The sequence below is a fragment of the Pinus tabuliformis genome, chromosome 7 (genome assembly GCF_031772625.1).
Source record: "Pinus tabuliformis cultivar Carrire ecotype Pingquan chromosome 7, CPIR1, whole genome shotgun sequence".
NCBI lineage: Eukaryota > Viridiplantae > Streptophyta > Pinopsida > Pinales > Pinaceae > Pinus > Pinus tabuliformis.
The window spans coordinates 938,581,137-938,593,562 of NC_142293.1; the positions used below are offsets into that span (position 1 = coordinate 938,581,137).

General features: G+C 34.2%; 1 pseudogene; it reads left to right on the forward strand.

Annotated features, from left to right (window-relative positions):
- The first annotated feature begins 5,948 nt into the window (after nucleotides 1-5,948).
- Nucleotides 5,949-11,202, forward strand: LOC149250722 (beta-glucosidase 12-like; annotated as a pseudogene).
- Nucleotides 11,203-12,426: the final 1,224 nt, after the last annotated feature.

The following is a 12,426-nucleotide window of genomic DNA, read 5'->3' on the forward strand; positions in this document are numbered from 1 at the left end:
CAACTGTCACGATAGTGCAGTGGGATCAACACTTCATCGTCAACCCGATCAGCTTCCTGATCATTAGCTCTGATACCACCTGTCACGCCCCTACACTGGCGGTAATCTTCCAACCGCAATATAGCGAGGTGCGACACTACCAACCGTTTTCTTTTCACCAATACTTATGATTGTAGATTACGCCTAACATTCTCTACTTAGTTTATTTTTCATTACCAAGTATTATCTTTGTCCTTTATAAAGTGAAATCCCATAACATTCACATAAACAACATTATACAAGAGAAATGCACAACAATATAAAGGGAGGGGTAACTCCCTGCAATATGAGTCTTCCTGAATCAATATATATAATCTTCTTTTATAAGTACAAGTTAAATCTTGGGAAACCCCAAATTTACACTTAGCTAAATTTCCAACTTTGGCAAACTCGGTTGCCCAGCTCGTCGGCACCTCTGCACGGTCACCGCACGACTCACCAACCCTTCGTTCACCTCATCGCACGTCTTCACCCGACTCGCTCTTCGTTTAGTTAGAAAACGTCCAAATCGTGTTATCCTACCCAACCTCCATTCGATGGACCACACACAGTCCTGCCTGCTCGACTCTCGATCACGACCTCCAGTTCCAACCTTCGTTTCAGCGTGCACGGCGTGCCGTCACCCGGCCGCCCGTCTGCACGTCCACCTGTTCACCCAAACTCGTTCACCCGAACGTCTTCACCCGAGTCGCCACACGACTTCACTTGGGTCGTCACACGACTTCGCCTGGTTCGCCCGAACAACCTCACCTGGGTCACCACGCGACTTCACCTAGCTCGCCCGAACGACTTCACCCAAGTCGCCCAACGACCTCACCCGAGTTTTCTTCCCGATGACCTTGCCCGAGTTCTGCGTGAATGACCTCACCCGAGTTCTGCCCGACGACCTCGCCCGAGTTTTTCACCCGATGACCTCGCCCGAGTTTTTCACCCGACAACCTCGCCTGAGTTTCTCACCTGACGACCTCGCACGAGTTTTTCTGAACGACTTGCCCGAAATGCGGGCACATCTCCTGCACCCTTCGCACTTCTACACCTGCGTCCAACTTCGAACTCCAACCAACTTGTAGAAGAACTGCGTGGTGGAATGATGGCTTGTCTCCACAAACCGTTCGCCTATGTATATGAGCGGGTGGCGAGTTGTGTCACCCGGCCGACCCACGCCAAACGCCCAACCGACTCGTTCATGTTGTGATGTCTTGCCCAAGAGGAGGGTCGGCCCGCCCAACTCATGGGACCGCCCCCTCAACGCTCACCCAACGCCTATATGAACTCGTCCAAGGCTCGTTCAACCTCATTTCGCACATGCTCCTCGCACGCACTTCGCACGGTGAAGGTGACCCGAACCGCAAGTCCTTACACCTCTTGTGCTCTACATAACTTATTCAAAAGAATTTATATTAAATTTCAATACATGCATTTACAAAATGTGAATTCAACATGATAGGCCTAATCCATGGTCCATACAAATAGATTTTCATGACACATGCCTAGTTATTTACTACTTGAACCTTGACATCTTAATGTGAATTTGAAATCTAAAATAAACCTCACAAGAAAATCTATGTTAAAAATAAAAATAAAAAAATTAAGTCAATGATAATCATTAAGTTAGATTTATAAAAGTCAAATATTATTATATGTTATATTTTAATTTACAATATTTAATTACATATAAACTTCACTTCAATTAATATCTTGGTACCATAATTTTGAGATATGGAAAATATTCATAAACAAATAAATATAAAATATATATCTTAATAAACCTAAAATTCTTCCAAAATGAATACTTGCATTAATTAATTAAAATCAAAATACAATCATTTTAAATTATTTACTTTTAAAACTTATATATAGAGCGGCCTGGAGTATGCCGTAAAACTGCTTCTGCTTGGCTAAGAGCTCGTCTTCCTCGGACGTAAGGAAACAGGTTAACGGCCCAAGACCCAGAGGCATTTGGCAGGAGTGAAAGCCTGCTCCCTTACGGACCACCAGCGGGTTATTACAGGTGGCGTGGTTTTCCTTGATAACGGTGATGAGTCAAATCGACATTCGCAGATAGCAGCTAGAGATGGTTGTCCTCACTGTTGGTTTGACACCTGAGTTTGATAGGTTTTGCCACCTTCGGAAAAAAAAAAAAAAAAAAAACTTATATATAGAGACACACGCAATTAAGAAATATACACTATATAACCAAAAATATAGTTAATTTATACAATATATTATATTATATTATATAATAATGATAATAATTAATTTATATATTATATAACCAGCAAATATATATCTCCCCGGATGAGGTATTAGAATCAACAAAGGTTGGGGCAGGCTGTCGGTGTCCCATAGTTGTATGATATATTTCATGCAACAAACACAAGGGATCCAATTCGCTTACTTCCCAACGATCTCCACGGAGCTTGTCGTCGGTTCGTAACAATGTTATCAACTTAACGAGAAATTTATCAAGTTCTCGTTTTTTCTTTTTTATAATCAAAATAGGATAAGAAAGTTTAAGTTTGGGTTAAAAAAAATAAAAAAATAGATGAGGTAGTATATGGATATATTTTTAAGAAAATATCATGATTCTATTTATTTAATGAAACTATAAAAATTTTCAGAGGAACTCCAAATTGGATAACAAAATAGGTTTTGTAAGTACATATTTTATAAAATTGACCCACCAAAAAACAAAATTTACATATCATAGTGTAACTTATGATAATGTAATCTTTCATATTTGTGTAATGCCAATTCATTTATCTTTAAGGAATATGAGAGGGTTTGATTCGACCATTGATTTTTAAATATCTCAATTTTAATTTACACTTTTAATTTGCATGTAAGTCTACATCTTTATTGAGATAATAGAGAACATGGAAATATGTTATAGAAGAGAACCCTTCCTAACCCTTTTCATAAGACTTTATAATGTTTTTTCCCTTAGAGAGGAGCCCTCCACCAAATTTTGAATAAGGAGGGAGTTTCCCAAAACAATGGCAGAGGCAACCTGATTTGCTTTGGCTAACTAAATCCCTTGGTAGAGGGCATAAGCTTCATCTTGGTTGTTTGCCATGCATCCTAAGCCCCATGAATATTGTACAGCTTTAACTTCCTCTGGACCATTGAGCACCCCTCCCCCTCTAGCTACCCTCGAGTTCTCATTGTTTTAAGGGTCACATCAAAACATGATTTTCTTGTTGATTTTGAAAAGTGGTGATGCGGTATTGCCCTCTTTATTTCTTTCTTTCTTTATTTTTTCGGGGAATAATTTTTACACTTTAAATCTTCTAATCTATGAAGTATAGACTTTTTTCCTAAATATTGGTATTTTAAGTATTTTTCACTTTTCTATAAGATCTATTTTTATTTTTTTGTAAATGATGATTTTTTGAGCATTTTTCAAGTTTGTCTGCTTCCTTTTCTCGGGGGAGAGGACAAATGACCATTTTTTAAAAGTTTTTCAAATTTGTCTACTTTTGTCTCCCCCTTTATTTTTTAATTTGGTTTCTTTTTGAGTTTGTATATTTTTTCTTTCGTCTGCTTACTAGGAATGAATTAACAATATGGTTTTGATAACTAATACCTTAAAAATAAAAAATAAAAACATAAACTTCACTGTAAATCTAAAAGTGGTATTGCATGATTTTTTTTATTAATTGATTTTTTAATTATATATATATATATATATATATATAGAAAATAAGTAGTAAATATTAGGGTGGAAATCAATTTAAAAAACCTTTATGCTTAAAAAATTCATTTTTTTAAATAAAGAAATTTTTAAATAAACCCTTTAAATCGAAAGACAAAAACAAAAAAAACCATAAATTTTACTTACAAGCGTAAAAATATAAATTTGAATTTCAAAAAAATCATATAAAAAAATAAATAATAAAAATATTTAAAAATAAAGGAAATATATAACTTAATAGGGAAAATTAAAATAACTATATAAAAAAAAAACTTTTAATAATAGAAAATAAATATAAATTAAAACATTTTTGAAATTTTATTTAAAAAAAATAAAATTCATATACACAAACATGAATTAAAAAAACAAAAACAAAACTAGACACTAATAAAGTAAGTGCTACATAGTAGTTAGTATATGTCACTTAGTTTAAATATAGCTAATTGGAATCTGAACTGCTGACAGGGTGTGAGTTGATCAATTAAATCCTTCATTAAAAAATAGAAATGAACGTGAAAATTTTGTGCTAAAATGGTGCTCTTCGGTAAGCACCTTACCTCATTGGTTGTAAAGAAGCTTTATAACTTTATTTCTTTGGCATTGTTTCGTTCAAATTGATATGAAGAAACCTAGTTTCAACTGAATGAGATGTCAATTCCTAGAAACTTATTTTGCACAATCATTTATCTCCTACAAAGTTCATGGACATTGTACATGATTGACATAGAGTTGAATGCAATTGTGTTTGTGGTATTGATGGAAAGGGAATATGGAACACAATTTTTATTGATATATCTCTAATTGTGTCCTATTTTAAACAAGACTACTTTATTTTGTAGAGCAAAATGGAGTTGGGATGATTTATAATTTGAGATTTAGTATTAAATTATTTTTTAAATTAAATTGTAAAGACAAGTTAACTAACATTTATGAATAATATGCAATAGAGTTGTTTTACTATTAATTTCACAACTAAATTATAACTAACACAATTATATAAATTAAATTACTAGTAACTATAGATAGATATCAAAACAGTAAGTTTCTAATCAAAATACTTAGTTCCTAAAACATTTCATATCATCAAAATTAAAAAATAATTAAAAATAAATCTATGTATATATATATATATATCATTAGCCCTTTTCAAATATTATACATTTGTCTATCATTTGTGATTTACTATTAAATTCATTGAATTTGACACATTCACTTTGAATAAAACCATGAATAAAGTTGCAAATTGCTTTAACAGAATTCACAAACCAATTGAAACAAGATAAGATATTAAAGACTAACCTCCTAGTAAATGTTGAGCAATCTCTCATTCTGCAATGACTTGAAGCAGAATCTGGAACTTCAAAGTGGGAACCTGGTAATACCCCCGCTGCTACCCACTGGTAGAATTAATTTGGATCCCATACCCCAACCTTTACACCATAGAATTTTAATCCCCTAAAATGAAATGAAGAGCTCCAAATCCTTTGACCTAGGACAAATACACACAAACATTAATCACACGCATGAAAGGAAGAAAAACAACTTCTTGAACTCAATTTCTTGTAATAAGATCAATTTATTGAATTCTTGATATACCTTGGAGGCACGAATTATAAAAAACTATGCCTAAATACAACCAATTGAATGAAGTTAAGAAATAAATGCTCACAAGATCCTAAAAATTAGTAACTATGAAAAGAAACGCAAACTTATTATTTTTTATTAACTTAATTAGGCTGATAGGCCTTCCTATGCATCAATAATCGTCAACACTTTTACCTTGCTCCGTTGGATCAGGTGAGACACTTTCAACCATTGATTTGAAGTGTGACTGTGTTTTCCAAATATCCTTACTGCTTTTTCTCATTCTTTTATGTTACTCTTAAAGATAGTTTTACTGCTTTTTCCATGTGAATTGTTGTTGCTATTCTTCCTTACACTTGACTATCTAAACAGTTAAAATAATAATGTTTAATAATGCCGCTTATTTTGATCCCGCGGTGAGCTTTACCCTCCCTAACTGCCAACTACTATCAACATGGGTGAGGAGTTAGATGTCAAACCTTCCAGTCTTTTGCACATGGACACCAGGACACGTACCCTTCCTAAAGCGACTCTAAGCTACATCAGAACCCTGAGCATTGATATATAAATGGTGTAAATCCATTGCCGGCAATTATAGAAGATTATAATTGGTGATACATCCAAGTTGAGAATGGAAGAGATTAATGATGATAATGCAATAAGGAGGAGCTACTTTCCTCCAGGTTTCATGTTTTGGATAGCAACTTCTGCTTATCAGGTACTGGTAATTCTTAGTTGCAGTCTAACTTCTCTCTGCTTCTCAAGGTATTTAAATTACAGTCAAGAAAATGTAATGTGTAAAGGTCATGCCATGCCAAATCAACGCGTAACATTGTTGTCTACACTTATGATTAATGCAGTGTGAAGGAGCTGCCAACAAAGGTGGAAAAGGCCCAAGCATCTGGGACTCATTTTCATGAACACCAGGTCAGATTGTTTTTCTTCTTTGGGTTCACAGTTTGAGGAATCTCATTATCAGGACATGTATGTTGATGTGTGCTTTTTACTTTGCAATGCAGGCAAAATTCTTGATGGAAGCAAGGGTGAAGTAGCAGTGGATTAGCTAATAAACCTCCCATAAATGGATTGATCTTCTTCCATCGAATAGAAGAGCTAACCGCGCCTAGTAAAAAAAAATGGTTTAGAATTCCAGGGCTCCTAATATGGTAGTTGTTAATGATATTGGGATTAGGTTAAATTCTTTGTATCTCATTCATAAATGAGAAAACATTATATAATTTTTCATATATCCTGTCGGAAGATGTAAAACTAATGAAAGATATGGGATTGGATACTTTCATATTCTCGAATTCGTGGCCTCGTATATTTCCAAGTAAGCTCCAACAGAGGAAATTAATCACCAAACACATTCACAGTTCTCAATGTCCAGCAAATTTTATTAATTCTCATAGATGAATTTGATATCTATGATGTCCATTAACCAAATGTGTATAAATTATTGCAGAGGGAAAAGGAGAGATCAATGAGGAAGAAGTACACTATTACAGTAACCTCATCAATGAACTCCTCCAGAATGGTTATATCCAATATTCTCACTTATTGTAGCTTGATTGATGTCACATGTAATGTAGCCTACTTATTAGGTTCTGATCATCTCTTTCTCTGAACAGTGCTGATGGCAGGAATCCAAGCATCTGTCACTTTGTTTCACTGGGATACTCCCCAGTCTCTGGAGGATGAATATGGAGGATTTCTGAGTCCAAACATAGTGTATGATTAGGATTTCCCCATTATCAAAACTTAAGTTTCTGTACTTTGATATTCTGGAAGCAACGGTGATGTAGCAGTGGATCAATATCATCGTTATAAGGTATTAGATATTTTTGAAATGGGAGTTAAGTTAAGGTAACGATTTAAGGTTATCTATGAGGTATAGATTGGGGTTTAGGTTTTTTTTGCTAGTTTACTGGTTACTGGTTTCAATTTCATGGGAGGATTTGAGGATGGAAGTTATTTCATGGGAAGTTGGGCAACTAGGAACCTCACACAATTTGCAACGGGAACCTCACACAATCCTAATACAATCCTAATAAGCCTCCCATAAATGGATTGATCTTCTTCCATCGAATAGAAGAGCTAACCACGGCCTAGCAAAAAAAAATGGTTTAGAATTCCAGGGCTCCTAATATGGTAGTTGTTAATGATATTGGGATTAGGTTAAATTCTTTGTATCTCATTCATAAATGAGAAAACATTATATAATTTTTCATATATCATGCAGGAAGATGTAAAACTGATGAAAGATATTGGAGTGGATACCTACAGATTCTCGATTTCGTGGCCTCGTATATTTCCAAGTAAGCTCCAACAGAGAAAATTAATCACCATATGCATTCACAGTTCTCAATGTCCAACAAATTTTATTAATTATCATAGATGAATTTGATATCTATGATGTCCATTAACCAAATGTGTATAAATTATTGCAGAGGGAAAATGAGAGAGCAATGAGGAAGGAGTAGACTATTACAATAATCTCCTCAATGAACTCCTCTAGAATGGTTATATCCAATATTCTCACTTACTGTAGCTTGACTGATCTCACATGTAATGTAGCCTATTTATTAGGTTCTGATCATCTCTTTCTTTGAATGGTGTTGATTGCAAGAATCCAAGCATCTGTCACTTTATTTCACTGGGATACTCCCCAGTCTTTGGAGGATTTCTGATTCCAAACATAGTGTATGATTAGGATTTCCCCATTAGCAAAACTTAAGTTTATGTACTTTGATATTCATGCTCTACGGATCACTCATTTTTATGTTATAATGATATCATGATGCAGGACTGATTTCACTGCCTATGCAGAAGCATGTTTCCGAGTATTTGGTGATCGGGTTAAACAATGGATAACATTCAACGAACCTTTTATATATTGTACCCTAGGATATGATGTCGGAATTCTTGCTCTTGGCCTCTGTGGTTTTCAGTGACCTGATGCAGATGAAATGTACACAACGGGCCATTACATGCTTCTCGCACATGCAGCTGTTGTGGATGTATATAGGAGCAAATACAAGGTAGAGTAGTTATTCTACACACAAAAGCCTAAGAGAATTGAAGCTAACATCAGCTTTCATGGTTGTTTTTTCAATTGGTCAGCATGTAGATTTATGTCAAAAGACCCCAGAGCACATAAAAATGTTGATTTATGTACAAATGGATTTACAGTGGTTAAGCTATAAACATTATGGCAATGGGAAGTGCTCTGTTTTAGGGTTTGATCTTAAAATATATAGTTGGATGACATACATTCATGGTAAGAGATGCAATAGAGGATGCAGTTACCAGGCGTATTGCATAAAAGGCTACTATATCCGGGATCCATTAGGCCCTAACTTATGAGGCAATAGGATATCCAATTAACTCGAGCCTCAGCTTACTAATGATGATTTTCCAATTGCCCATCGCAGTAGTCTAACGGGGTGACCTTTTGGCCCTGTTTTGGACAGCTTTTCTGGTTGATTTTGCTCAAAATCTGTTGAAATATTAGGAAAATTGTAATTTAAAGTTATCGAGTCCCACAATTCATATACCTTGGGAAAACCTTGGGGTTTTCCAACGTGCTAAATCCATATCTGCATTCAAAAATACAATTTAAACAAGAGAACATTGTGATTTCACCATGAACCTTATAGAATAGGATAACTGGAAGAATATAATGATTAGCCTCTTTCCCAATTTGTTTTCATTGGAATCCTGTTATCCAATCTATGCTGAAATTTATTGCAATGGTAGATTCTGATAATATGAATACAACAATTTTGAAAACGCTACTATATTGGGATTATGCTTTACCATGTGAATTCGATATGTGCTATTTCATGATGCAAATGGAATGTTTACCCAGTTTTCACAAAAATCCCTTGTCCTACTCCTTCCTTAAGATCTTCCCAATTTGATGGTTGAATTTTTATCTGATATATGAAATAAAAACCTATCATTCTACTCCTTCATGATAGTTGTGAATGATGATAATTAGGCCACTTGAGCGTTCTCATTGTCTTAGTTGTCACTAAAATTGTACATCTATACTGGGTCTGAAAGATAAATGCATACAGAGACCAATAAGCCTGGCATCTGTTAAGTAACCCTGCCCCTTAGGCATCCCCATATAAGTTGTATTATTGGAAGATTGAGATATTCGCACTATCAACTAAAACAGTTACAAAATGGCTTTTGATCCTTCTCAACATTGGATAGCTCCAAAGTTGGTATAAATCTAAGCAAGTATTTTTTACTTATCAGTGTTCTAACTATACTTGAAATGGCTGTGCAATGTGCATTTAAAAAGTTCATTAAGTTTTCGTTACTAGCTTCTCAGTTTTAGCTATGTTTTCGCTGCACTGACAAAGAGAGATTTGTGTTGTGAAAATATTTGCAGGTCGAGCAAAAGGGTTGTATAGGGCTTACATTAGTCTGCAACTGGACTTATCCTTATTCTTCATCTCAAGATGACCAAAATGCAGCCTAGAGAGCAATTGATTTCATGCTCGGATTGTATTACTTGTCTCTGGTTTTGGATCCTTACAATTTAATATAAGATTATTTTGTGGTCAGTTGTTTTTATGGCTTTTGTTAGGTGCATAAATTTTCTATCATCATATTTGCTTATTTGCTTACAGTACTCTGTTCCACTATGACTTTTTGTATGGCAGGTTTATCGATCCAGTAACGTCAAGGGACTACCCATTTACAATGAGAGATAGGCTCGGTGATCGTTTGCTAAAGTTCACTGAGAAAGAATCTGAATAGTTAAAAGGATCCTTCGACTTCCTTGGAATGAATTATACAATTCAGTACGCAATTAATTGTTTGGACCCGACTAAGGCGAACTCTGGCTGGAATAGGGATAGCGGAGCCAATTTCATTTGTAAGGCCTCGTCATTTACTATCATTATGTTCACATGTAACAAACTAAGGATCAAATCCAGTAGTATATCCAGGAAGTTCTTGCTACTTACTAACATTTGATTTGCATTTGACTTGATTTCTACAGCAGAGCACAGTGGGGTGCCAATAGGAGTAAAGGTATTCTAAAATATTTAGAACAAAACTTACACACAAATATTGACATTCGAGCTTAAAATTGAGCTCAAATTATGTAGTTTAATTTAAAAGCTAAAGCCACAGATGCTGATATATATCTATAACATTTGCACAAGCATCCTTTTGGCTTTATGTGTATGCACCAGGGCTAAGGGAGTTGCTAATATACATAAAAAAAAATGGTATAACAATCCACCTATATTTATAGCAGAAAATGATAAGGAAATCACATTACCGATTTTCATTTCATTTTTGGTTTCAATAGATGGAGACATAATGCTAAAATTTGGTTGCAGGAGTGAATGATTTCCCTGTGGAAAACGATCCATCGCTTGATGAAGCACTGAATGATACATGGCGTATAAATTACTGTTTAGAGCATCTGTACTACATACTTCAAGCTATAAGGTACTCATGAAGCACTGTAACATTCATAATCTATTTCATTCCATTATTTTATATACTGTAATCGGACACAAAAGAGCAGATGAGTATAAATCTTTATATAGAAAAAGAGCATACGAGTATAAATCTTTATAGTGCACAGTACCTGTGGTGCACTATTGGATACAAGTGCAGTTTTAATTATTGCTTTTTCCAAAGCAGAGAAGGGAAAATTCGAAAGCTATAATATGATGTTTTGCAGGGAAGGTGTAGATGTCTGTGGATTCTTTGCTTGGTCGCTTATGGATAACTTTGAATGGGGATTTGGTTATACATCTCAATTTGGTTTTATTTATATCGATTATAAAGATGGTTTGAAGAGATACCCTAAAGCATCTACACATTGGTATAAAAGGTTCTTGTTGGAATGATCAAAACCTTGTGTCATATGCCATTGAGCTTAGTGATTCAACCAAGGAGAGTCCAGAAAAACGTTCAGACCAAATTTATAACTGGTTAAAAAGGATGTGTTTATGGATTGAAATTTAAGGAAAATATGGATTTACTATAGCATATGAATGGGATGCATCCAAGCATTGAAATTTCAGAAGTTGGGTTTATTGTGCATATGAAATCGCATGTGTTCATTCTTTTGAAATTTTACTCAGAGAAAAGAAAAGATGGATTTGGTATTGCATATGAATGAGATGCATTCTTCGTATATGCTTGGCCATCTATAGAGGTTTCTTAATTTTGGGTAATTAACTGAACCTCTTGATTTTGGGTAATTAACTTATTCTAAAATGAAATAAGACATTCAATGTGTTCTTTGTAATATAGATATAAACAAAATATCTAAAGAAAAGTAATTGCACAATGATCTAGTCCAAGAAAACAAGGTTTTCCACAAACCAATTAACTCTTCTAGAGAAATTCAACAATTCCAATTTAATAATCCTATTGGCCTCTCTTTGTACCTTTTGGGACAATTGCTAGTTATATTCATTGAAATGGAAGTTTTATTATAGAGTTGTTGCTTGTAGGGAAAGAAAAGTATAGCAAGGTGAAGGGGACAAAAAGTCAAATTAAAAATTAACAACAAAAAAACTATGATTATTGAATTGGAATTGAAAATAGAGGGGAAAAAAACAAAAAAGTATAAGTCAAATTAAAAAGTAATAAAACTAAAAATAAAATAAAAATTATTGGATTTTTTTTAATTATTTTTCTTCTTTAAAATTTTTCATCTTAAATTGAAAATATGGAAGAAAAAAACTATAATTCATGAAAATGAAAATCATATATATATATATATATATATATATATATCAAAAAATCAAGAAGTTAAATAAACAAAAAAATAGTAACTAATAGAATAATGGAAGTTACTAAACAACATCTGACCTCAAGCAATCACCTTACAAATAAATAAATTTGAATCATAACAAAAAATGAATTCTGAATGTTAAATGGAGTAGTCTTTAGTGTGACTTTTTGGGCTTTCCGGTGCCGAAATCTGACGGAAATATTTGAGGTGAAATCTTGATTGTGTTATTTAAACTGGTTTTTGACTATATATATATGGATTTAGCACCCTCGAAAACCCCTAGGGAACTTGGACTGTGCACGGGTTGATTTCAATAAATTCCTGTCAG